Source organism: Dipodomys ordii, unplaced genomic scaffold, assembly GCF_000151885.1.
Source record: "Dipodomys ordii isolate 6190 unplaced genomic scaffold, Dord_2.0 Scaffold15, whole genome shotgun sequence".
Lineage (NCBI taxonomy): Eukaryota > Metazoa > Chordata > Mammalia > Rodentia > Heteromyidae > Dipodomys > Dipodomys ordii.
The window spans coordinates 11,518,443-11,545,969 of record NW_012267231.1 but is presented as its reverse complement, the minus strand read 5'-3'; the positions used below and the strand labels follow the sequence as shown (position 1 = coordinate 11,545,969).

Here is a 27,527-nt window from a genome sequence, read left to right as displayed (position 1 = left end):
TATTAATTGTTTCAATATCACATCACTTTTTAACATGTAATTCTTTGAACAAGAATTTATCCTTATTAATTTGAATGTGTAGAAGGAAGAACTTTCTGGATCACCCAGTATGCAGTCTTATCTGTGTGTGTATGTGTGTGTGTGTGTGAGAGAGAGAGAGATAGAGAGAGAGAGATAGAGAGAGAGAGAGAAAGAGAGAGAGAAAGAGAGAGAGAAACAAAGAGACAGAGAGAGACAGAGAGAGACAGAGAGACAGAGTCTACACAGGTGAAAAATTATTGTCATTTTTTGTAATCTGTGTGAAAGTAGACTGTCATGTTGAGCGCTGGTGACTCATTCCTGTAATCAATCCTAACTACTCAGGAGGCTAGGATCTGAGGATCCTAGTTTGAAGACATCCAGAGCAACAAAGTCCATGAGACTTTCACCCTCTAATTAATGACTAAAAATTCCAATGTGGAGCTCAAATGGTAGAGCATCAGCCTTGAGCAAAAAAGCTAAGGGACAGTGATCAGGCCTAAGTTCAAGCCTCAGTACTGGTCCATAAACACACAGACACACAGACACAGACAGACAGACTCTCTCTCTCTCTCTCTTTCTCTCTCTCTCTAAACTATAATGTGGTCACTGAGTTCCATGCCTGGGATGTGGGATATGTAAATTTTTGTCAAATGAATTTGTGGAGCAGATCATCCTTGCCAGATGGAAAGATGTATTTTTGATCTACTTTTTACTGCATCTCTTGTTTGGGTGTTTGTTTAGCCCCCCAAATCAATCATATCTTTCAACTTGAAGGATCCCTATGAATTTCTTGCAGACAATTAAAAAAGAAAAGCATCTCAGATGGCAAAAGCAGCATTATCTCTGTTGCGTAGACCCGTGCATTCTAAAGCTTGGGATCAAGAACTTTCCTGAGCTGTTGGAGTGACTACAAGGCTCCACGTAGCAAGATGCCATCAAAGTTACTGTTAGTATATTCTGCAGTCTGGTATAGTGTCTTAATCATGCTTTGCCTTAGAAACACATGAGGAAATGCACATCTTCCCAGTCCACAAAGCAAATACACATTAATACAACTCTGAGACTTTATCTTACCCCAGTTAGATTGGCCTGGAGGTTCCTCAAAGAACTAAACATAGATGTTCCCTGCAACCCAGCCATACCACCGCTGAGCATCTTCCCAGAACCTCACAAGCCAGGATACCGTAAAGACACTTATACATACATGTTCATTGCTGTACTATTCACAATAGCCAAGTTATGGAAACAATTCAGATGCCCTACAATAGATGAGTGGATTTGAAAAAAAAATGTGGTACCTATATACAGTGGAGTTTTAGGAATCATATTATGTCATTTACAGGGAAATAGATGGACCCTAGGACAAATCATATTAAATAAGTTATTAATTAAGTGAGGCTCAGAGAGACAAATGGCTCATGTTTTCTCTCATATGTGGAAGCTAGATCTAAAATACATGGGGACGGGATAAATGACGCAGGACTCTGGATACTCACACACAGTGAGACCAAAGGTGGACACTTTTAGGAGAAGAACACAAAGGCACACAATGCCTTTGTGTCTCTGATCATATAAAATAATATTTATCAACATGAACTCCAGCAAATGGAAACAAGAGGGTTTTATTTCTTTGTTGCTGGTTTTGTTTTCTTTCCTTTTTGTCTTGTTTGTTTGCTTATCTGTCTTTGGGAGGGTAAGGGGAGGCACAGAAATGGAGGGACAAAGGTGAACAAATGCTACAGTGGTACTCACTATATACTATGTTGAAAATGAACTGTGTAACGTGTGAATGGGGATGGGAGGAAAAAACTGACCGAGAGCGAGAGAAGAGGTGGCATTATCTAAAAAGAAATGTACCCTTTACCTGACTTATGTAATTGTAACACTCTGTGCATCAACTTTATAATAACAATAAAAAATAAATACACAGAAGGCTTTGCCCTGGCAACGTAGAAGAGTATATCCTCGCAAAAGGCTGATATAACTCTAGAAAGATGAGCCCCTTCCCTCTGTGCCTTATTCTTTCCACTGATGCTAAATGTCGTGCAGCTAGCTCACTGCTGTGGGGGTGTACCAGATTGCTCAATGGAATGAGTTTTTCATTTCTAAAGCTTTTCATTGTTTTGGCCTTGGGCACATCATTTCCCAGGGAGAATGCCATTTCTTGTGGTACAGGCTTAACCTAATGGTTGCTTAAGAGCACTGTGGTATAGAATATCGGTGTATGTCCACCATCAAAGTGTCTCTGCTCAAATAATGTTGAAAATTATATTAAAAGGATAAAATAGGTATCTTTGCTCTGGGAATTATCAGGCTAATGATTTTCTTTTTGCAAATGTCAATGAGGGGAGGGAAGAATTTCTGAGCTCTGTGTGTGTTGACCGGAGACTTGTTCTTTTTCTTTTTTTGCTAATACTGGACCTTGAACTCAGGGCCTTGTATCCTCACCTGGCTTTTCAATTCGAGGTTGATGCTCTACCATGTGAGCCATGCCTCAATTTTAGGTGCTTAATTGGAGATAAGAGTCTGTCAGATTTGTCTGCCCAGATTGGCTTTAAATGTGTTCCTCAGATCTCAGCCTCCTGAGTTGTTAGGATTACAGGCATTACCCACCAGTGCTTGGTCTAGATACTTTTTTCTTTTCTGTGTGTAGAGATGGAGGTCTTTGTAATATTTTTTTTTCTTTTTTACTTCTGGTGCTGGGCCTCTAATAACATTTCTTTTTACGTTATCTTATTTTAGTTATTTTTCATTAGCATTGCTTCCTAAAGTTTTCTCTAGAACACTGAGCAAGAAATGTGAAGATCCAGGCCCAAATAAGACTATTCTTCCATCTGTCTAATCCCCGTTAATGGAAATAACTGAGAATATGGCTGCGTTTAATAATGAGGTCTCTTTTCACTGACAAGGTCTACGACCCAGAAGGGAATATTTTGACAATTCACCAGTTCATTCAAGGATGAGGGAAATTTTCTGGAAGTGAAATCTAAGCACTTGTAACCACTGATTGATTAAAAACAACAAAAACAACAACAAACTCACATTAAGATTTTGTTTTACAATAAGAAGTTGTTATATCGAGGGGAGATTTGTGTGGTTTAAAGTCTCTTTATTTTCTTGTAAGTATTACATAAGAATCACGAGACTTGTGTGTTGAAGAGGCTATGGTGCAAAGGCTTCTGGGCCAGTAAGATTTTTATGATTATTATGGTTATTATTATTAGTGGGTTATTATTGTTGTACTGGGGATACAATCAGGCCTCAGGTAGTACTCCACTGTTGCATGCACCTATCACCCAACAGATTCATTTTTAAAAATGACACACAGTGTCTGGGCATTGGTGGCTCACGCCTGTCATCATAGCTACTCAGGAGGCTGAGATCTGAGGAACACAGTTCGAAGCCAGCCTGGGCAGGAACGTCTGCCAGATTCCTTTTTCCAACTAGAAGGTTTAATTAGCATTACATCGTGTTGCATCATAGCTTATCTTTATTTCACTACTGAAAACTGAGTTGCCACATTTGATATTTTACATTTCTGGAATTTTATTTCTGTAGATATTCCTATTCCAGAGCATTTTATGTATAGAGCTTATGCACATCTTAACTTCCAAGATCGCCCTCTGCATTGGAAAATGTTGTCAAAGTACTTAGGTCTCAGGAGGGTTTATGTGAACTTTGGCCAGTTACATAGTTCGATCATTGTCTTTAAGGAGGAATCTGAAATGCGTATCCTCTGCATTGTTTTCTGGCTCAGGTTTCTGAACATCTTAATAGCCTGAGAGCAGTTTGATATATAAGGTGCCAGGCACTGGTGGCTCATGCCTGTAACCCTAACTACTCAGGAGGCTGAGATCTGAGGATCAGATTTAAAGCCAACTTGGTCAGGAAAGTCTTGAGAGACTCTTATCTCCAATGAACTACCCAAAAAAGCTGCAAGTGGTGCAGTAGCCGAAGTGGTGGTGTGCTAGCTAGCTAGCTTTGAGCAGCACAAAGCTCAAAGACAGTGCACAGGCTCTGTGTTCAAGCCCTTGGACTGGCACGTACACACACACACACACACACACACACACACACACACACACATACACAGAAAAGAAGAAAAGAAATACAAGGGGCCCTTCTATTTGCCTTACACAGACTGTTACTTGTTGTCATTTATACTGCCTGTGGTTTGGTTTTCCCTGTAGTGGTCACTGGCACAGAGCCATTCTAACGTGGCAGGTTACAAATTTCTTCTCACAGCAGGGCCAGTGTGAAAGCGGGGAGCGATTGTTTTTAGCCCACCCATGCTGCTGCATGCTAGGGGTTGCAGACATTTTGTACATAAGCAGCTGGATTTAAAAGATGCATTCGTGCTCGTTCATGCTCAGGTCTCATGCCCAGTGGAGTTCCTTAGTTAGTTTGAGTTTGGGACTATTCATTTATGAGTGAGACATACCGTCTCTTGGTACAATTGTGTTTCTGCACCAAAGTGAAGCTCTCTGTTATCACTTGAATTCCAATGGCGTAAGTCCTTTGAACAACTCATCTGTGGTGGGACTTGAGGTGTGTGTGTGTGGAGGTGGTGGGCAAGATCAAGGGGAGGGACATAGATGAATGAAGAGAGATAAATGGGAAGAACGTGTTCAGTGTATATACATGAAAATGGTAGAAAATTGAGGGATGGGTGGGGTTGGGAGAGATTTGGGAGAAGGATGGAAAGGGTGACAATGATCAAGATGCATTGTATTCATAAAGTGACATGTTGAATTGAGACCCTTTGTACAACTACTTAAAGATAATTATATGTAATGTATAGGTATATATGTACATATGTATGTATATTGTTATATATGTATATACATATATATGAGATCCATTCTATCTGCATATACCCTAGCATAATTGGTACTAGATTGTCCATGTTAAGTTACTTTTTTCTTACTAGCCCATGCGCTTGAACTCAGGGTCTAGGCACTGTCTCTGAAATATTTTTTTGCTCAGAGTTAGCTCTCTACCACTGCTCTATTTCCGGCTTGCTTGGTAGTTAATTGGAGATAAGAGTCTTACACCCTTTGCTGCCGGGGCTGGCTTCAAATTGAGATCCTCCGATCTCAGCCTCCTGGGTAGCTAGGATAACAGGTGTGAGCCACCGGCACCTGGCAAAATTAAAAAAAAAATTTCTACAGAAATTGAATGCATGCATCCTCTTTGAATCTCCTTAGGGCATTTTAAGTAATTTCACAGTTTTAACATGGAACCAGAGGGAGAGTTCAGAGACGTGGTGATTTCTCATCTCTGCTTTTAGGTTTGGCCAACTTGAGATGGTAAATTCATATAGAAAGAAGATAATTGCAAGCGTTACACCTGGAAGTCAGAATCTGTGGTATTTTACCGAAAATAGTGGTTACCTTATGCTGCTTTTTTTTTGGTCTTGATTCTTAGTTTCAATGGAAAAAATTTCAAAATACATGAAATCTGAGCAACTAAGCCACAGTGGGTGTAGGAAACAAAAACTTCGACTTGTCTGTACTGGCGACATGCTAAGAGAAAAGAAAATCATTTCATTTTATTCTTCTGAGAGGAAAAATCCAGTTGTCCAAATTCTAATACAATTAGGAAACTACCTATTTAGGATTATGTAAGTCAAAGTGTATTGTATTGACCTACACTTGGAAATAGTCGTGACTGACTCTCAGAGTAAGAATAAATCATAATTTTCAAAGTGTTTGGTTCACATTTTTTCTTTTCTACTGGAGATGAAATTCTGCCTTTTAATAGATTGCGGTATCTGGTTAGAGGAAAGTTAACACTCTGCAACAATGCACCAGCAATGGTAGTTCCACACATATTATATTATTACTGTTGTTATTATTATTATTTTGTTATTTTGTTGTTGATTGTGGGGCTTTAACTCTGGGCCTGGGCACTGTTCCTGAGCTCTTCAGTTCAAGGCAAGTGCTCTACCACTTGAGCCACTTCTAGTTTTCTGGTGGTTAATTGGAGATAAGAGTCTCATGAACTTTCCTGCCTGGGCTGGCTTTGGACCTCGATCCTCAGATCTCAGCCTCCTGAGTAGCTAGGATGACAGGCGTGAGCCACCAGTGCCTGGCTCACACATATATTATTTAAGAGATCTCCCTCTGTCTCTATGTCCCTTGTGTATCTCTTCATTTTCTCTATTTTTCTATTTTCCTATTTATTTTTTATGTTGTCACTTTGCTATCTGAAATTATTTTTATTAAAAAAACTATGATTTTTATGCATGCTTTGATTCAGATATAATGTCTCGATATTTTTCTCTTTCTCTGTGTCTCTGAATTTCTCACTGTATTTTTCTACTCTTTTCTATTTCTGTTTCTCTATTTTTTCTCTCTGTCTTTCTGTGTCTGTGTCTGTGTCTCTGTCTCTCTCCTCTCAATATGGCCTCTCTCTCAAAGTTCAGACATGAAAAGCAGTAGATACCTCTTTCTAAGTGTCACTGAATTAGCACACGTAGAGAAGAAGCAGCTCTGAGAATGGAGGGTGGAAGAAGATCACAGACAGCAGCTAGTTTACTGAGATAAAGGGAGAAAGGTCAGTTAAAGGGGCAGATGCTCTGCATGGCTTCTCAGCTTCCTACCTGCCTGACATTTATCTCCCATTAAGAGAGAAGCCATGATGCTTTTACCTGGGACTTTCTCTATCCAACTTGGATACCTCAGGAGGCAAAAATTTGCTTCAACATTATTTTTCCTTTTACCCTTTCTCTGTTTCAAAAACAGAAAACAAAAAACAACAGCTCTCTTTTTCTCTCCTACATGCAGAGGAGGGCCTCAGAAATCACTCTCAAATATTAATATTGTTAATACTAATATATTAATGAATTATTGTCTCTGTGTGGTAAATGTGAGTATCTCTAGAGTCAACTTTGATGGAGATTTTCTTGTATTGCTACCTTCATTATGACAGAAACTGTGAAGTCAACAAAAATTACAACAATAACGAGGCATAAAATGGTTCATTGTAATCTTCTGTAAATCACTTTTATCATAACAATTACAGAATTAAAAAATTAAATTAAAAAAATAGAGAAGAAAACAAGAAAAAAAAGAAAAAAGAGGAAGTGGTGCTGTGGCTCAAGTGGTAGAGCACTCGCCTTGAGCTGAAGAGCTGAGGGACAGCGCCTAGGCCCAGAGTTCAAGCCCCATGACCGATGAAAAAAAAAAAGAAAAAAAAAAGAAAAAAGAAAAAATAATCAAATGAAACAGGATAGAATCCCTATGTCCTATGGAGAGAAATGGGCAGTTTTTATGTTTTTATGTTTGTTTTTGGTCAGTGATAGGACTTGAACTTAGGGCCTAGATGCTTCTCTTTTGTTCATGGCAAGTGCTCTACCACTTTGAGCCTCAGCACCACTTCTGGTTTTCTGGTGGTTAACTCGAGTTAAGAGTCTCCTGGACTTTTCCTGCCCAGGCTGGCTTTGAACCTGATCCTCAGATCTCAGCCTCCTGAGTAGCTAGGATGACAGGTGTGAACCACAGACGCCCAGCAAGGGACTGGTTTTGGGGTTGTGTATGCACAGGTGCTCTCTGTGATGCTTCAGAATGAAGAGTTATCTTGGTCCGCACATGTTACTATTAGGCTGTATGCATAGATTGAAGAAAGGCCAGACTCATCAGCCTGGCCTTTTGCCTTTTATGAGGGTGACTCTGGAAGCAGCTGTAAGGAGGCAAAGCAGCGACGTCCTGTTTTAATTTTCAGAGTAGCTAATGTCCCTTAGCAGGCGCCTCTAGTCATTATTCTCCTCTATGGCTCGACTTTTTAGTTGAACTGCCCAGTTCACAGATGAGTGCATTCTGTGTCAGCTTTTCTCCTTCATCCTAAGTAAGAAGACTTGCAAGATGTATGGAGTACCATGCACCTGTCTTCATAACCACACCACATGTGATGTGGTAAATCCACAGCTAGCCTGGGATTTGCCCATGTTTGGCCTATGTTTGGCCAGATACAAATTTTATTTCTTCTTATTTTTTATTTTTTGAAAATCACTCCAGACTTAAAGCATCAGTCACAAAAAGGTATTGAGGAACTTTGTGCGGAAGGTGCTGGATGCAAGCCTGATAGTGGGTGAGCAATTGAGTGAACTACTCAAGGAAAGTAGGAGGAATCATTCTCCACTCATGGCCGGTCCACTCCATGATGTTGCAGTGGTGACAGGAAGGGACAAAGGGGAGTTGAGGGTAGAAATTCACAGCCCTGGTGGGTGGATTTCTGAACAGCAATTCGGGAGGGAGCAGTTATTTCTCTGCGATGTGGAGGCCAAGGCAGGAGTTCAAGATCAAGGGGCTAGCTAGCATCTGTGGGGGAAGGCTTCCCGGTTCCAGGTGGAGTTTCCTCTCTGCATCCTCACGGGCTGGAATGGACAAGAGAATTCTTGGCATCTAATTTCAAAACGATTTTCCTTTACCCAGGTGTGCTGATAAACACCTGCAATCCCAGCATTCAGGAGGCTGAAGCAGGAAGGTCAAGATTTTGAGGCCCAGTCTCAAAGAAGGGAAGAAAGGAAGGAAGGGAAGGGAAGAGAAGGAAGGAAGGAAGAAGAATGGAAGATAAAGATGAGAAAGGGCACCTGTTCTATTCACTAGGGATCCCTCAAATACACCTATCCCCCCACTCAAACCATCTTGAGACCTTCCCGTCTTCCAATAGAGAATTTGGGAGTGGGTGGGAGTCGAACATGGAAATCATGGAAGACTCAGAAGTGGAGGCGTGGCTTCAGGGGTAGAGCAACAGCCTTGAGGGAAGAAGCCAAGTGGGAAAGTGAGAGGCCCCAAGACCTTTATTATAATAATGCAACTATTATTGTACTATGGCCATAAAATCCCAGCAGACTGCAAGAAATCCAAAAGGCTTCAGGGAGATACACGGAGAACAAACATAGATAAAATAAATGGTAAAGTCAGTACAACAAACTCAGGGCCTGGATGCTGTCCCCGAGCTTTTTCACTCAAAGCTAGCCCTCTACCACTTTAAGCCATGGCTCCACTTCTGGTTTTCTGGTGGTTAGAGGTAAGAGTCCCACAGACTTTCCTGCCCAGATTGCTTTCGAACTGTGACCCTCAGCCTCCTGAGTAGTTAGGATTACAAGTGCGAGCTACTGGTGCTCGGCTTTGTTCTTTTAACTAGTTGGAGTATTGGTCGATAGGAAATAGCTATGCATTCATCCCTTCCTGTTCAGGCACAATTATTTCCAGGACCCCTGCAGACATCAAAACCTGAGAATGTTCCTGTATAAAACACTCTTGTCTTTGCATAGAACCTATTCCTCCTCTGCCATCGACAGAAGCCCTCCCTAGAGGAGAGAAGATCTAACACCATGTGTAAGATCTGTAAACTGTTTGGTGGTGCTGATAGCTTAGGAGATAATGGAAAGGAAAACAATCTCAATATGTTTGAGTAAAGATGCAATCATTGGTTTCCTGGGGTTTTTTTTCCATTTGTGTATAGATGGTTTAAATCCATAGATGCAGAAGCTGTGGACCGATACAAAACATCACCATAGACAAGTGTGTATAGACAGGCCATTTCATTCATTTGCTGCTGGTCTGGGGTGCTCTCCTTGATCTAAGAGGAGCTATGAGGGGTGTTTGACTTCTCCTGATGGAGCTCACTCCCACTCCAATGGTGGCTGCCCTAGCTCCTTAGTCTCTGATAAGGCTCCCTGTGCTGGAATGCAGATGTTTTCAGAGCTGCCAGGATTTGAGGCGTGCTTTGGTGCATGTTGCTTCAGATGTGTTGGGGCAGGTCAGGGAGGAGGGTGGAAGCGGAAAGGAGAAAGGATGAAATAAAAGGAAGGCAGAGATTCTGTGATTGGACATTACATTCTGCAAACCATCAATAATACTCCCATTAGATTCCCCCTCTCTCCCTCCCTTCCTCTCTCTTCCTCTCCTCCCGTCTCCCTCTCTTTGCCCCTCCCCCTCTCTTTCCTTCTCTTTTCCTCCCTCCCTCTCCTCTCTCTCCTTCTCCTCTCTCTTCTTCTATCCCCTTCCCTCTTTCTCCCTCTTTCATTCTCTCCCTCTCAGTTGCTCCCTCCCTCCCTCTCTTTCTCCCTCTCTTTTCTCTCTTCTCTCTCCCTCTTTCTCCTTCTCTCTCTTCCTCTCCTCCCCTTTCTCTCTCTCCTCTTTCCTCCCTGTCTCCTTTCCTCCTCCTCCCCTTCCCTCGTTCTTTTTCTCTCCCTCCTCCCCCTTAGAATAGAACTCAGGGCCTTATGTCTGCAAGGCATTTACTCTACCATTTGAGCCAGGACCACAGCCATTTTCATTTTAGTTAGTTTTTCACCCGGGGTAGTGCGTATTTTACCTTGGTGGACCTCAGATTTCAATCTTTCTTACCTCTCTCTCTTTAGTAGCTGGGATTATATTTTTCACATAAGGTTTGGCTACCATCCCCCCTCCCCTGCTGCCCCCAGGACTGGTGGTGAACTGTGACCCCTCTATATCTACCTCCTGAGTAGCTGGACTTACAGGTGTGAACCACCATACCCAGCTGAGAGCTCCCTGTTGCATAGCATTGTGTCAGTTTAAGAATATTGTTGCCAGGCTCACGCCTGTAATCCTAGCTACTCAGGAGGCTGAGATCTGAGGATCACAGCTTAAAGCCAACCTGGACAGGAAAGGCCATGAGACTCTTATCTACAATAAACCATTGGAAGTGGCACTGTGGCTTAAGTGGTAGAGTGCTTGCCTTGAGCTGAAGAGCTCAGGGACAGCACCCAGGACCAGAATTCAAGCCCCATGACTGACCACACCAAAAAAGAATATTGCTCCGCGGATGGTTGCTCCATTCATATAAATGGTGAAAGACCTACAAGACTGGGGTCCAGAAATAACAATGTAATTAATATTTTGATATTAATTTTTGTAAATAATATCTTGATACTTACCACACTGGTGCATTTTATAAAATTGGGCTTTCGGTTTTCCAAAATTAAAAAAAAAGTTACTTTTTTCCACCAAGAAAAAAAATGACAATAGATAGAAGCTGGATGCTTTTTTTACATTCTTCATTTACATGTGTTAGGTGTGTATGGTTAATTATATGCCGTGTTCACAAGTGACTGTTAGTCATACTTTTAAAATGTAGCTTTAAATTATAGATGCCCTCAGACCATGAAATATATTTTCCAAATCTTTCAGGACTTCTACAGTAGCTTTTCTTTTCATGGTTGAATAATATAGTTTACTTAATATTTTCCTACTTTGGGGGTATTTAGGTTATTTGCTCTGACTGGTTAGACTTAAGTAACATTTGAACGAATATTTTTGTGCATGATTTATTGTATTATGCATCATTTCTGTTTCTTTCAGAGATCTTTTGTTATGTAGAATTATTAGTTTAGGGTTGGTTGTGTGTATGTGTGTGTGTGTGTGTGTGTGTGTGTGTGTGTGTGTGTGTATGTGTGTGTTTGTACTGGGGCTTGAAGTCAAGGCTGGTGCTCCATTATTTGAGCCACATTTACTTTTAGCTTTTTGGTTGTTATTTGGAGTTAAGAATCTTATCGACTTTTCTGCTGAGGGCTGGCTTCAAACATTGATCCTCAGATCTCTGTCTCCTAACTAGCTAGGATTATAGGTGTGAGTCATTAGCACCCAGCTGAATTTTTACATTTGTGATACATGTAATCAAGAAAATTTCAAGACAAGAGTTCTCCCTTTGGTTTTCTACTGAATTCATAAAAAATAGTTTATATATATATATATATATATATATATATATTTTGTCAGTCATGGGGCTTGAACTCTGGGCCTAGGCCCTATTCTTCAGCTCTTCAGCTTAAGGCAAGTGCTCTACCACTTGAGCCACTGTGCCACCTCTGGTTTTCTGGTGGTTTATTAGAGATAAGAATCTCATGGACTTTCCTGCCTGGGCTGGTTTTGAAATGTGACCCTCACATCTCAGCCTCCGAATAGCTAGGATTATAGGCATGAGCCACCAGTGCCCAGAGGTTTTTATAATTCTGAAATCAGTTTCTACTGGTAAATAGAAAGAGAGCTATAACTCACAAAAACATCAGAACTTAAAGCTAAAACTAAATGCAATTCTCAAAGCAGTCTTAGTTTTAATATAAAGTCAAATTATTTGTATTTCTTTATTGTCAAGGAGACTGGCTTAGAATAATGGTAAGAGGATGATGATGACCCTTTATTTATGTTTTCTTTTGGCAGTACCAGGGAGTGAACCCTGGGCCTTGCACATGCTAAACAAGTGCTCTTTACACTGAACTATGTCATCTAGTCCCTACAATGCACTTTAATTTTATATTTGGTGTTTTTTTTATAAGTGTAAGCAACAGAGTACACAAGTGGAAGTCATATGTTAAAATTCATGCCAGTTTCTCAACTAAGATTTTTACAAGAAAGTGGTCCTTGGGTACAACCAGGCCCTGAGTTCAAGTCCCAGTATTCACTCCAAAAAAAAAAAAAGAGTCAAACATCCTTTAATATGAGCCAATCTTTAGTCTACTGATGCAGAGGGGGAAATGTTAAGTAGCTATTAAGATTTAATTGGAAAAGGAATTTGGGTGAAGCTTGAGTTTTTCCATACTGATGAAGGGAAACTTTTTTTTCTTACTACCCTGTCTTAATCCTTCCATCATTTCCAGAAATAGCCATACCTCATTTTTTTTCTTTCTTTTTTGTTTTGCATCAGGGTTGCTCATTTGATCAAGGGCTCTATGCAGCTTTTGAGGAGACTTTTTTTTCCTGGTCTGTGCAACCCAGTATTTAAAATAGCAGTTTTAAAGTTTTCACTCAAGGCTTTGCTTGCTAGGCTGAACCACTTCTCCAAGCCCTTTATTTTGCTATTATTATTATTATTATTAGCTGGTCTTGGTGGCATGGACACTGTCCCTGAACTTTTCTGTGCAAAGTTGGTGCTCTACCACTTGAGCCACAGCTCCACTTCTGCCTTTTCCTGATGGTTAATTGGACAGAAGAGTCTCCCAGACTTTCTTGCTTGGGCTGGCTTCGAACTGCATTCCTCTGATCTCAGCCTCCTGAGCAGCCAGGATTATTAGGTGGGAGTCACAGGTGGATGTACTGGTTATTTTTCAGATAGAATCTTATTTCATTCCCAGTTGAGCATGTGGACCACACACACCAGTTTAGGGTTTCCATCATAGCTGGAATGACAGACATATACCACCATCCCCAGCCTCATCTATTGAGAGGGGATCGCATAAACTTTTCTGTTCATGAGTGGTCCAGAACTAGAAGTAGAGCTTGAATGGGAATGCACTAATGTTGAGGGAAGAGTTCCTCAGTCCAAAGGTATTTTTTTTGAAAGGGGGGACCCTGATCCAAATCTAATGTATTCATAAATTGCTTTGTTAAATGGCAACTCCTTACAGATCATAAAAATAAATAAAATAAAATACCTGAAGTTACTTAGAAAATGAACCCACTTGGCAATAGGAAGTCTGGAGAAGGGAAAGCAAGACTTGTACTTTGACCAAATTCACTCACAGATGCTACATTTAAACAATGACCTAAAGCCCCTAAGAAAAGTGGTAATGAGTTAGACTGAGCATTGATGTCCCCCATTTCCCCACCCCAAGGTGCTTTGAAAATGTTCAGGTAGGATGAAAATTAGACACCAAATAGCAAATTCTAGATTAGAGGAGGAAGGAGAGAGAGTTGCCTTACACTCAGGACTTGATTATCTGGAGAGTTATCTTGTTGGCAGAAGGCAATTTGATTACCGCTGTGACTCCTGGGGCCTCTTCCAGGATTACAAGGCTGGAAACTCAGGAACAAAACGGCTTCCGGTCGGCAGCCATTCTGGTTGCATTCCTGTGCCTTTCCGGTTTAAATCTTTAAATGAAGTTGTTACCGGTGGGTGTTGCCAGTGGATGTGGACAAGGTTACGATGTTACTTTTGAATATTTGATTAAGCTGAATTTTTAAAAAAATGTCCTTTGTTAAAGGAATTCTTTTGAATTCTGGATAGCTTTATCATCAAACCTTTTCTTCCTCGAAGCTTATTAAAATAAAAAAAAAAGGCTGAGAATTTAGAGAACTCTTGGGGGAAAAAGTGCATTATGTAAGCTTCAACAGCATAATTTTTGAGTCTTTTATACTCTAGGAAGATCTAAAGCCAGGTGAAGTGATGCATGGCTATAATCCAAGCACTGGGGAAGTTAAGCTGGAAGACAGAAGCATTCCACCCAACCTAGGCTACATACATAGACCCTTTATGGTAAAGAAAGAAATAAACCGGGCACTGGTGGCTCATGCCTGTAAACCTAGCTACTCAGGAAGCTGACATTTGAGGACTGAGATTCAAGTCCAGCAGGAAAGTCCATGAGATTCTTACCTCCAATTAATCACAGACAAAACTGGAAGTGGTGCTGTGGCTCAAGTGGTAGAGTTCTTAAGCCTTGAGCAGAAGTAGCTCAGGGACTCAGAGCCTGGAGTTCAAGCCCCAGGAGTGGCAAAGGAAAGAATATGAAAATTTATGTATAGTGCTACTCCTAGCTGCTAACTCTATTTTATAAGGCTTAATTTTGGAGGGGTACAGGAAGGGCCAGATGCATCATTATTGGAGGAACTTAAGGAAGAAAACAATACATATGGTTGTGTTATAATGAAAGTTTAAGATAAGTAAGTTTTGGAAAATCTTTATAATTCTTCATATATCTGAGTCCCAATGAATTCACAAAACATACATTTACCTAGCACTTATGAGTTGAGCATTTCATGAAATTAATTTTATTGAAAATTGTCTTTGTCAGGTACCTGTAGTGCACACCTATAATCCTAGCCACTTGGGTGGCTGAGATCTGAAGGATCATGGCTTGAATGAAGTTCAGGAGGAAAAGTCTACGAGACTTTGTCTCCAGCAAAAAAGGATGGCTGGAAGCATAGCTCAAGTGGTAGAGAGCAAGCCAAGAGAGCACTAGGTCCTGAGTTAGGGGCTGGGAAGATGGCTCAGTGGTAGAGTGCTTGCCTTGCATGCATGAGGCCCTGGGTTCGATTCCTCAGCACCACATACACAAAAAAAGCTGGAAGTGGTGCTATGGCTCCAGTGGTAGAGCGCGAGCCTTGAGCTGAAGAGCTGAGGGACAGCGCCCAGGCCCAGAGTTCAAGCCCTGCAACCTACCAAAAAAAAAAAAAAAAAGCACCAGCATGATTTTAAAAAAAAAATAAAGAGAGCAACCAAAAGATTTGGGTTTTAAGAAAACCACTCTATGAGACAGTAGCTCTTGTGTTAACCTTTCTTAATTGGCAAAAGCTTGTTTTAATCAAGTTGTAAGCATACACTTTGGGTAGTCTTGATTCATTACACTCTGCGCTCTGATTTTTTTTTTGCCAGTCCTGGCTTGAACTCAGGATGGTGCTCTACCACTTGAGCCACATCTCTGGAGTTTTGTTTTTATTTTTTATAGTTAGAGAAAAGAGTCTCAGGCTTTCCTGCATTGCCTCGCTTTGAACAGCCATCCTCACATCTCATCCTCCTGAGTAGCTAGGATTACAGGTGTGAGCCACTGGTGCCTGGTGGCTTTGGTTCTTATTCATTAATTGAACTTGCCTCAAAGATAGGCACCAAAGCATCATGATTATTTTACCTGGCATAGAGCAAGGAGATCTTTAAAACCATAATGTATATTTTCATGATAAAAATTGGCATTTTTTGCTTTATCCTGCAGATCCCTAGTTCAGATAGGAAATACCTTGCTTTTCTCTGAGTGGTCCTATTTAGACAACATTTGTAGGATGTCACCTAGAGAGGAACAGAGTCTAAACCTTAGTGTTTCACAACTGCTTGTATGGGCTTGGGCTGAATGGAAAGTGAACACCCACAGATTATTGAAAACCTCATTTAAGCAAGTTGCTCCAATGCCTTCCTTCACTGACTCTCTTCCAGAATGGCTAATGTGTAGTAAACTGGATTAAAGGAATCCCAACTTCTTTGCTTACCCTCCTTTCTTTCCTGTGTAGATGATATCAGCAGGAATACAATAAAAAAGACTTAAAGACAGAGAAGAAAGTAAGGTGGAAGAGAATAACTAATGGTCTGCTTTTTGAACATTGTCCAACAGACTTTAGTGTTCTAGCTGAGATGAAGTGGTGTCAATCCTCCTAGCTCCTTCTTATAACAACTGCCACCAAATTAAATCCAACAAAAACAAGGAAAAGGAAAAAGAACGTGAGCATCCACAATAAATTAAACATACGGAAGACCCCCTCAGGCCTTGAGGAATGATGCTGTATTATTTATTGAGTTTGTTTGCCTTTCTTGAACATCAGACATTATAATGGAGAGTCAGCAACTTGAAAGTGTGGCCAGGGAGGAGGTGGGGGTGGGAGGGAGGGAGAGGGAGAGAGGGAGAGGGGTTGGAAAAGTGATGGAGGAGGAAGAGGAAAAAGAGGAGGAGGAGGAAGATGAGGAAGAGGAAGAGAAGAGAGAAAGAGAGAGAAAAAAACCAACAAACCCTCCAAAGAGCCCCAGTGAAAGAACCTGAGGATGGAAGATTGGAAGAGGAAGGAAGGAAGGAAAGAAAAAAGGAAAGAGGGAAGGAAAAAAGGAAGGAAGGAAGGAAAGACAGTAGGAAAGAAGGAAGGAAGGAAGAAAGGAAGGAAGGAAGGAAGGAAGGAAGGAAGGAAGGAAGGAAGGAAGGAAGGAAGGACGGAAGGAAGGCTAGCTGATACAATAGAGTGTTTTGGATCATGCCTGTTACGCTTCAGACAAACAACAGAGACTGTATGGACTGTCCAGTCTGGGCCAGCTGCTGAGCTACTTTTCAGCTCACTACCCAGCAGAAGCAGAAAAGATATCCTTCTGAGACACAGAGGTCTGAGCCACACCATCGGTCCACCAGATCTGATTGACATTGCTTGAACACTTGGTCCACAGCAATGCAACGCACACTCTTTCTGTATGGTTATATAGCTTTTCCCAAGAGCAACCCTATACTGAGTCATCAAACAAACTTCAGTACACACCAAGGAATTTGTATCATATGGTCGATGTCTTCTAACCTCAATGGAATCAAACTAGAAACCAATGTCAGAAAGACAACAGGACGAATCTCCAAACAGTAAACAATCAACTTCAAAAATATATTTTTTTCAGTGTTAAAAATTGTTATTATAAAGGTGATGTACAGAGGAGTTACAGTTACATAAGTCAGTTAATGAGTACAGTTCCTTTTGGACAATGTCACCCCTTCCCTTGCTCTGTTTTTTCCTCCTATCCCCATCCACAAGCTGTATAGCTCATTTTCAACATAGTGTTTAGTAAGCACCAACTCTGCATTTGTTCACCTTTTGTCCCTCCATTTCTGTGCCCCCCACCCTCCCAAAGACAGATGAATAAACAAACCAGACAGAAAACAAAAACAGCAACAAAGAAAACAAACTTTATTTCCATTTCCTGGAGTTCAATAAATATTATTTTATATGATTAGAGGCACAATGGCATGTGTATTCTTCTTCTAAGAGTATCCTCCTTTGGTCTCATTGTGTATGAATCTCTAGAGTCCTGTATCATTTATCATGCCCTCATGTATTTTAGATCTAACTTACACATATGAGAGAAAATATGAGCCATTTGTCTCGTTGAGCTTGGCTTACCTCACTTAACATGAATTTTTCTAAGTCCATCCATTTCCCTGAAAATGACATAATATTCTTTCTAATGGCTGTGTACAATTCCATTGTGTATAGGTATATTTTTTGGATTCGCTCATCTTTTGTAGGGCATCTGGGCTGTTTCCATATCTTGGCTATTTTGAATAGTGCAGCAATGAACATGGATGTGCAATCATCTTTAGTGTATACTGACTTGTGGTGTTCTGGGAGTGCTATGGCATAGGGAAGATCTATCTTTAGATCTAACTTTACCTCCAAGCTGTTGTCCAGAGTGGTTATACTAGTTTATACTCCTTGTAACATTATATGCTTATAACATATGTTAGAACATAACATTATATGTTACAACATTACATAACAGAACATTATAATGTTATAACATTAAATGCTTACACTTCTTTTAAAAAAAGGAAAACTCTCCAATCTGTGTCTTCAAAAATTGTGAAAGATAAAAATAGTTGCAAACCAAACAGATGCAAGACTTGGCAAGGATAACAGTGGGAATAGATGAAACCAAGGGATTGGACTGTGGTTCAATGGTATGTCCTGTGCTTAGCATTAAGCCTGAGGCCATGGGTTCAATCCTCAGTATGAGGGAGGAAGGAAGGGAGAAAGGAAGGGAGGGATGGAGAGAGTGAGGGAGTAAGAAAGGAGGGAGAAGGAAGGAAAGTAAAAGGAAGGAAGGAAAGAGAGAGGTAATGAATGAAGTGAGAGTCACAAAAGGAAGTAGAAAATATCAACCAAATTTAAAAAAAATGATTAATTTGATAATTCTTAGATTAAAAATCAAGATGGAAGATATCTGCCAGTAATGGTAGGAATAGGCACTATACATCCTGCATGCATTTAAATAAAAATTAGGCAGTGTTATGAACAGTTTTACACACATATATTCAGAAACTTAGAGAAAATAGAGACCAAATTCCTTAATAACCACAAATTACTAAAATACTCCCAAGATAAAATAGATAATCTGAGTAGTCCATTAATGACTAAAGAAATTGAATTTGTAATTAGAAGTTCCCAAAAAAGGAAATCTCAGAGCCCAGATAATTTCACTGGAGAATTCTAAAGTACATTTAAAGTATTAGTACTAGGTATACACAATTTCCTTTAGAAAATAGAAAAAGAGGGAAGTAGTCTCTCTCTCTCTCTCTCTCTCTCTCTCTCTCTCTCTCTTTTGGTGCTGATCCTAAGGCTTGAACTCAGGGCCTGGATGCTATTCCTGGGCTTTTTCACTCAAGGCTAGGACTCTACCACTTGAGCCACAGCTCCACTTCCGGTTTTCTGGTGGTTCACTGAAGATAAGAGTCTCACTGACTGTCCTTACCCAGGCTGGCTTTGAACTGTGGTCCTCAGGTCTCAGCCTCCTGAGTAGCTAGGATGACAGGCATGAGCCACCAGTGCCTGGCCTGTTCTTTTTTTATGAAGCCAGTATTACATTGATACCCAAGCCAGCAGGTTACCCAGTGAGGGGAAGGAAAAACTTTTCCTAGAGGCCCCAGCCTTTTGAAGCATTTTGAATTGCTTTTGTAATTCAATGCCCTGTACATCAGACACAGAGGACCAGTGTCCCATGTCTACAGCGCAGGGGGAGTTTATAGAACGTTAAAGAATGTTTTAGTCCAGGAGTGAAACTTGTTATCTCTGTGAGCCTGGTCGTGATGCAAGAGGCAAAGAGAATGTTGGGAGTTCATGGCTTGCTATTCAGGAGGCTGAGATTTGAGGATCATGATTTATAGTCAGCCCCAGCAGGAAAGTTCATGAGACTCTTATCTCCAACGAACCACCAAAAAGCAGGAAGTGGAGCTTCCTGTGACAGAGCACTAGCCTTGGGAGAAAAAGCTAAGAGACAGAGCCCATGCCCTGAGTTTAAGCCACACTGGCACAAAAAAGATAAAAGGGGCTAAGAGAGAAAATCAAGAAGGTTAAGCCTGTAGGGAAAATGCTAGGCTTTCTTAGTTGCCCTTATTGGCAGATGCACTCTTTCCAGACAGAAGCACCCAATGCTGGTGATGGCTCTTATTTAGAGATATTCCCATCCACCCTTGCTTCTTCAAGACCTCTTTCAGACAAGGCCTGTTGTTATGTAGTTACTAATGCGTTCAATGAGTGTGCATTGAGCATTTGCTATCTGCAGATCCTCACCATTCCCCCCCCCCTCAGTGGGAGACATGGAAATTGTAACAGCTCCGTCTAAGGGGGAGAAAGAGCCTGACTGTCTGGGTCTTCTGAGACCTCCTCAATATGGATGCTGGTAGTTGTCTGCATGGGCAGTTCAGGTCTGCTGGCAGCTCAGCAGTTCTCCAAAGCCTTTCCATACGACCTTCCTGGTGCTGCCTCTCTACTCCGGCCTCTGCCAGGAGCACATCAGAAGCTGAGTTAGGAAGAGGATGCCAAGCCGAGCGATAATCTCAAACACTTACGGCATCTGCCAGCTGAAGGAAACAACCGCTCGTGCAGCGCCATCCATTGCAACCCCTACCACGGTCCAGGCTGGTACGGATCAGGCAAATCTCGGATGACAAATCACACAGCAAAGTTCCATTCAAGACCAGGAAGCGACACCTGCCTTCAGTGTGGCAGACAGCATGCCAGGAGAGGAACCCAGACACTTCCTGATTTTCTTTCTTTTCTTTCTCCTTTTTTTTGTTTTGGAAAAACTTCCATCAGGCGGCTGGGGGCCCGTGGCTCACACCTTGTAAAATCCTAGCTAATCAAAGAGGCTGAGATCTTGAGGATCGGGGTTCGAAGCCAGCCAGCCTGGACAGGAAAAGTTTGTGAGATTTTTTTTTGTCTCTGATTAAGCACAAAAATCCAGAAGTGGAGGGGCTAGAACTTGAGCCTTGAGCAAAAGAGCTCAGGGAGGGCTGGGAAGGTGGCTTCCTGGTAAAGTGCTTGCTTAGCATGTATGAAGCCCTGGGTTCGATTCCTCAGTACCACATACACAGAAAAAGCCAGAGGTGATGCTGTGGCTCAAGTGGTAGAGTGCTAGCCTTGAGCAAAAGAAGCTCAGGGATAGCATCCAGGCCCTGAGTCCAAGCCCCAAGACTGGCAAAAATAAAAACAAAAACGATAAAAGAGCTCAGGGATAAACTTCCAGGCTCAGAGTTCAAGCCCTGGTGCTGGCACAATAATGGTTTTTTTTTTTGGTTTGGTTTTTAAAGGAAAAAAAATAGAACCAAACCAAACCAATGCTAGGATAACAGCAGGAACAGATGAACATCAGTTCATGCAGTTCCCCAGCATATCCTGTACTTAGCCTTAAGCCTGAAGGAAGCCTTGCAGCAAATAGCTCCCTGCCCACTGCTCCTTAGACTCCCTTGATAAAGGTTTTCCCCATCCCCAATAAACCTGCTCTCCTAAAACCAGTCCATCAATCAATAATACCTCCTGTGGGGAGGGGAGGGCGCATGCACAGCCCAAGGCATGTAGGTGGGCCACTGACTGACCAGCCCTGAGCCTGTGTACTCAGTGGCTGAGGGCCAGGCCCGTCTGGGTAGCAGCCATCCACTCACGATCGAATGCTTGGCTTGGTGACTGTGCCCCCTGGTCCATAGCCTGAAAGTGACCCACCTGTGAATAAGGTTAGCTGTTGGCCTTTCCTCCTTCTGTCCCCTGTGCTCCCCCACCCCAAAGGGGCAGCTGCAATTGAACCTGGAAATATGCTCCCAGCACACTCTGGAAGGAAAGATGCTTGAGTCAATCGTGGTACTGACCATTTCTGAAAGATCAGTCTTCCAGACAGCCATTGCTGTCATGTTTGATTATTGCCTTTCCCATGAGCTGTTGGGAAGAAGAAGAAGGAGAAGGAGAAGAGGAAGAGAAAGAAGAAGAAGGAGAAGGAGAAGAAGGAAGAAGAGGAAGATGAAGAGGAAGAAGAAGAAGAGAAGAAGGAAGAAGGATCCCTTTATCTCTGGTTAAAAACAAAGCATAAGTTATGACTCAGAATTTTGCCGTATATGATTGAAAGACCCATTTTTTTCATTTTCTTTCTACTAATGGGAACATAACTTGATGCAGTTCCGATGGAGGTATTGCCTTATGTAAGTAGTTCTTATTTTCCAACAGAAAATAGTTCACTTTTTTCTCATTAAAAAAAGCAATGTGTTTATTGTTGTTGTAAAGGTGATGTACGGAGGGGTGACAGTTACATTTCTTTTTGGACAACGTCACCCCTTCCCTTGCTCTCTCCCAGTTTTTCCCTCCCGTCCCCACCCACAAGTTGTATGGTTCATTTTCCACATAGCATCTAGTGAGTATCACTGCTGCATTTGTTCACCTTCCATTTCTATGCCTCCCGCTACCCTCCCAAAGACAGATAAATGAACAAACAAAAGGAAAATAATATACTTTGTAAGTGACAAATATGTGAATTGTATCATCTCTATCTTTTAAATTTTTGGTGACAGTATTGGGATTGAACTTAGGGCCTTGCATTCTGTTTGGGCTCTTTCATGCAATGTGGTATTCTAACCACAGCTCTATTTCTGGCTCCCCCCCCCCCCGCCCCTGGTTGATTAGAGGTAAGTGTCTCATGGACTTCTCTGTCCAGATTGGCCTTAAACTAGGATGCTCAGAGCTCAGCCTCCTGAGTAGCTAGGAGTACAGGCCTGAGCCCTTGGCACTCAACTCATCTAGCTTTTTTAAAGTGTATAATTTAATGGTATTAATTACATTCATACCACTATGTATCCATCAGTCATCAGACATCTTCAAAAGCCACCTTGGAAAACTGAGCGCATGCCATCAATAACTTCTTCTTTTTATTCTCCAGCCCTGAGCAGTCCCCTTCTGTTTCTAGTTTCTGTGGGTTTTTCTTGGTTCTGGTGTTGCTTTTGTTGTTTTTAGAGGTACTAGGGTATCATGCTTTTCTGAAACAATGTCTGCTAGGCCCATTCTATTCTACGAAAGTCACAGCACTTGGAATTTCCATCCCCTGGGAGTTTCCCACCCTTGTCTTCTAAGTTGCATAGCTAAAATCATGATTACTTGACCAGAAAGAAAATGACTAGTGGCATTGGCAATACAGGTAATACAGATGTTGGCGATGAAGCAATTTGGAAAGATCATTGCTTTGGGTTATGGTATCAACAATCAGGTTTATTTTTGGGTCTAACTCCTTTTTATTTCCTTTCCGACGGTGAGACCTTGAACTGACTTGTGAATTCATGATCGGGTCTAGCCAGGCTGAGAGCAGATGCATCCGAGACTGACAATCTGATGTGTTTTAGCACAGCCACAGCTGTGGATGTGTGGAGCCTGAATCGACGTGTTCACACCTGGAGATATTTTAAAAACACTGCGTTTCGGTCGTAATTCCTGTCTGGTAACTTAACACTGTCAGTCATTTGAAGCTGATGTACTTAAAACTTAGCTTTTATACATGGACTATAGAAAAAAAAATCAAGCATGAGAAAGGGTGAATAAAATTTGAATATTAACAATCCTAATAATGGCTGACGATTGTTTTGAATCACCCGTGCTGTGGATTTTTCATGTAATAATCATTTTATGCCTGATTTGAAGTGTGAAATTGAAACTGAACACGCTCCATCTGTCAGAGTGCCAAACTGAGTTTCTGGAAAGGAAGAACGTGCCTGTTAGTGGATGTGTGGCTCATGGAACAGTTCACATTGCACAGATTTGTTCCTTTGCTCTTTTTGTTCATTTTTGTTTGTTGTTTATTTGTTTGGTTGGAGACCAGGACTTGAACTCAGTACCTGCTGCTTTCACTCATTGGCTAGCATTTTACCAACTGAGCCACACCTCCAGCTCCATTCCTTTGCTCTTTAATGGGTCCTTTATTAGTGCAGTAAACCATCCCAGGATTCTACTCTGTGTCTAGCTCTGGACCAAATGCCTTGCATGCAGAACAAAGATCAGAGAGTGCTTATGTGGACTTTGCAGGGGGCGGGGAAACCCACAGTCCTGCCAGATGTGTGGGGGCTTCCAGCACTCAATGTGTGCAGCCAGAGGAGCGTGTTAGGTGTGTGAGCTCACCAGGCTTTGGATGTGTGATTGTGAAAAGGGGAGAGAGAAGCCTGGTTTAATGGGAGGGAAGAGGAAAGGCTGGTGCCCACTGCTGGGCTGTGGAGGGGGCAGCTGAACCACAGAGGTGTGCACAGGGCAGCCTGGGGAGTGGTAGATGGATAAGGGAGGTCACCCTTGATTACATCAAGTTTGTAAGCGGTGCCCAGGAATGCCACATTCCATCAGTCTGGAAGTACTGTATGGGGAGGGGAAGAAGGGGGAAGAGAGGCGTAGAGCATCAGGTATAACACGATGAAGTTGACATTTCCCAAAACCTCATGCTGGCCACCTCCTGGAGGATGACAGATGGCGGGTAGTGTTCTGAATACTTCAGATAGCTCCCCACATCCAAGGATTCCTGCCAAGGAAAAAAGTTAAGTGATCTCTACCAGCTGGAGATGATCTATAGAGGAGTGTACACGTCACCAAACAAAAGCAAAGTGCATTCGGCCTCATCTTCTTCGTTGGTGGGCAAAATGTTTTATGTTTGTTTGTTTGTTTTTGCAAAATTTGATGTGGGTTCATTTAAGTATTGGTTTTAATTATGTTATGAAATTGTCACACATGATCCTTTGTTTTTTTCTTGTCTTTTCTGAGTCTTAGAGGATTTTCTGGGTTGGTTTCAGGTATATATATATATATATATATATATATATATATAAAGCCAAGAGCTAAAATCACACTTATAGATATATTATTTGTTTTTTTGTTTTTGTTGTTGTGGGGCTTGAACTCAGGGCCTGGGCACTGTCCCTGAGCTTTTTCACTCATGGCCAGCTCTCTACCACTTTGAGCCACAGCACCACTTCCAGTTTTCTGGTGGTTTATTGGAGATAAGAGTTTCACAGACTTTCCTACCCGGGTTGGCTTTGAACCATGGTCCTCAGATATCAGCCTTCTGAGTAGCTTGGATTACAAGCATGAGCCATCAGTGCCTGGCCTATGGATATATTATCTTAGGATAATTTCAGGCTGTCTTTTTTGCTGCTGTTGTTCTTCTTCCCTTTGACAAGATCCAAAGTATAACACCAAGTCTCAGGCGGTTTCTTTTCTTTGCCAAAGTGAGCAAGAATGAGCTGGAATTAGGGGTAACCCAACTGAAAAAAAATGTAGGCTTTGCATGCTAGGGACCATCCTGCCTTTCCCATGGTTCACAGACAGCAACATTATTTTTAAAGGTTTTGAGAAACAGTGTCTACCATTGGCCTAAGGAGCCAATGGCTGTAGACTACTTAATGTGATGGCAGCCTTGCATTGATGGCTGATGACTTCTTCTTGTTAGGATCAGATGCCAGAGGGGCTGGGGATGTGGCCTAGTGGTAGAGCACTTGCCTAGCATACATGAGGCCCTGGGTTCGATTCCTCAGTACCACATAAATAAAAATAATAATAGAGATCAAATGTCAGACTATGAAGGATCCTCATTCAAACCCTCTTTGTAGGAGGTGTCTGCCAATGGCAGGAGAGAAAAATACAGAGCTCAGGGAAAAGAAGTACCCAAAAGAGCTGGGTGCCGGTGACTCACGCCTGTAATCCTAACTACTCAGGAGGCTGAGATCTGAGGATTGAGGTTCAAAGCCAGCCCGAGCAGGAAAGTCTGTGAGACTCTTATCTCCAGTTAACCACCAGAAAACTGGAAGTGGCACTATTTATGGCTCAAGTGGTAGAGCACTAGCCTTGAGCTGAAGAGCTCAAGTGCCCAGACCCAGAATTCAAGCCCCACAACTGGCAAAAAAAAGAAAGAAAAAAAATAAGAAGTACCCCAAAGAAGCACAAAGTATTATTAAATATATTAGATGTGAAGGGAAGAGAGGGAGAGGGAGGAGGAAAAAGAAAAAAGAGGAGACTAGAAGAGGTGAGCAAGAGAAGAGAAAAGAAGAGAGAGGTGCCAGCCAATGATTCCAAGATGCCATCTTTTTAAGTTCTAGTTCCAGATGGGCCTTAATGGGCTGACATGAGTTAAGCAAGGGGAGAACAGGGTGGCATGTGTGGTTTGAGTGTATCCCCTGAAAGTGTTAGGAACTTAAGCTCTAGGTTCATGTGTTGATGGGATTTGGCGATGAGGCTTTGTGGAAGAATCAGGATGAGAGGCCATCCTAGGAGACTTTACAAAAGAGGCTGATGGTGGAGTTGTGGGTTTTCCAGCCCCAGAACCATGGGGCTGTTCTTTATACACTTCTGTTCTTTATATACTACCCAGCCTGTGGTCTTCAGTTATAATCACAGAAAACTAACTCTGACAGCATCTTTGGTGGAATGTGTGGCATGCCGCTGGTTTGGGGTGAGCGAATAGCCATGATGCTCAGATGAGTCCAGTGATCCACACTGCCCCAGATATTTGGGGATTTGAAGTTTGGGAGTAGTGTCATCAGAGCCAACCTGTCATTAGACTAACATCGTCAGAGGTGATAGGTCTTAGGGTGTTTATCAGCTAGATGGACAGAGAGAAATAGTTGGTGATTTAAACAGTTGGATAGGTTGGGTGGTTGGTGTCACAATGTTGATGATCCTAGCTACTCAGGAGGCTGAGATCTGAGGATTGCAGTTCAAAGCCATCTTGAGCAGGAAAGGCCATAAGATGTTTATCTCCAGTTAACCATCAGAAAACCAGAAGTGGGGCTGTGGCTCAAGTGGTCCAGTGCTCACCTTGAGTGAAAAAGCTCAGGGACAATACCCAGCCTCTGAGTTCAAGCCCCACTACTGAAAAACAAAATAAACAGATAAAAAAATAAGTAGTTGGAGAGGATTTAAGGAATTGATGGTGGCAATAAGAATCCTTAGCAGGATTCCAGAAGAGAAGGGGCAAGTTAGAGTGATGTGGGCTGGAAAAAAAACAAAGAAACCACAATAAAAATAGTGGTCATGATTCAAGTCTGGGCATTAGAAGATTTGACTGGGTCTCATCCAATGAGGACTTTTGGATATATTGCTCCAACTCCATGATTATAAATTCCTCACAGGAGGAGGTTACAATCACATGCCCTTTTACCCACAGAGAGAATAGATTCCGAGCCGTGTGTCTACAGAGACCCAGTTTGGCGATCGTGTGAACATGCGAGGTGTTCCCACAAATCGGACCTGCTAGGATTCACTAGGCAACGCAATCCTGTGAGACCCCTGTGAAATGTCAAATGTGTCATCATTCACTGGAAGGTTCATAGGTGGTGCCTGGCTGTGGCTGATAGAAGAAAGAGATGAGGTCTCGGTTCTGACAGGATGCACATGGGCCGCAGCGTATGAGGAGGGGGCTGAGCAAGGATGTGCAGGGGCCTGGGGTTCTTTCTGTAGAGAGGAGCTTCATTACATCCTCATCAGCCCCCTGGAGAGCATGATACTCCACAATCCATGGAAACACCATGAGCGTATTGCATTCGATTGCTGAAAGCTGTTTTGTAGTTTGTACCCTGTGGACCTTTAGGAGGGGAAAAAAATCAATCACAATTTTAATGTTTTGGAGATGACACTTTCCTAGTTTTTTTCTCATTCGTTAGGAGTATTGATCTGCTGAAGTACTGTAGCCTGGCCGGGGTGAATTTGCTTATTAGGAGGTGTAGGGAATTCCTGTCTGGATTGCTTAAGGTTTCCATTCCAATTGAAAGCTAGCCTCTTTACCAAGCACCTGGGGCTCATGCCTGTCAGCCCAGCTATTCAGGAGGCTGAGATCTGAGGGTTGTGGGTTCAGTGCCAGCCCAGGTAGGAAAATCTGTGAGACCTTTACTATCCAAGTAATTACCCAAAAGCCAGAAGTTGAGGTATAGCTCAGGTGGTAGAGTGCTTGCCTTGACTGAAAGAGCTCAGGGACAGCTTTAGGCTTTGAGTTCAAGCTTCAAGCCCCACTACCAACACACACACACA

General features: G+C 42.0%; 1 protein-coding gene across 1 annotated transcript in view; it reads left to right on the top strand.

The window, feature by feature from the left end:
- Gabrb3 (gamma-aminobutyric acid (GABA) A receptor, beta 3) overlaps positions 1-27,527 on the top strand; it is a 200,538-nt gene that overhangs the window by 11,993 nt on the left and 161,018 nt on the right. The window lies entirely within an intron of this gene.